The sequence below is a fragment of the Eimeria mitis genome, genomic scaffold (genome assembly GCF_000499745.2).
Source record: "Eimeria mitis Houghton genomic scaffold, Emh_scaff2139, whole genome shotgun sequence".
Lineage (NCBI taxonomy): Eukaryota > Apicomplexa > Conoidasida > Eucoccidiorida > Eimeriidae > Eimeria > Eimeria mitis.
In genome coordinates this window covers 6,592-6,896 of record NW_013570462.1, presented here as the reverse complement: position 1 = coordinate 6,896, position 305 = coordinate 6,592, and the positions used below count along the sequence as shown (strand labels likewise).

At 58.4% G+C, this 305-nt stretch overlaps 1 protein-coding gene across 1 annotated transcript in view; it reads left to right on the top strand.

The window, feature by feature from the left end:
- The window catches only part of EMH_0049200 (uncharacterized protein), a gene marked incomplete at both ends in the record, with an annotated part of 7,961 nt that overhangs the window by 1,126 nt on the left and 6,530 nt on the right, over positions 1 to 305 (top strand). The gene's annotated exons all lie outside the window — the stretch shown is intronic.

Genomic DNA, 305 nt, shown 5'->3' with positions numbered 1-305 from the left:
ATTTGTTCTCCCCTCACAGCAGCAGCAGCAGCAGCAGCAGCAACAGCAGCAACAGCAGCAGCAGCAGCAGCAGGAGCTCAGAGGGGCTCGGGGGCGTCTGCTCCCCGCACAAGCCGCCAAGTTGGCTTCGCTAGGCTGAGGACTTTCGATAAAATCAATGAAGTATGCTGCTGCTGCTGCTGCTGCTGCAGTTGCTGCTGCTGCTGCAGTTGCTGCTGCTGCTGTAGTTGCTGCTGATGGTGCTGCAGTTGCCGCTGCTGCTGCTGCTGCTGTTGTTACTGCTGCTGGTTCTGGGTGTTGCTTCT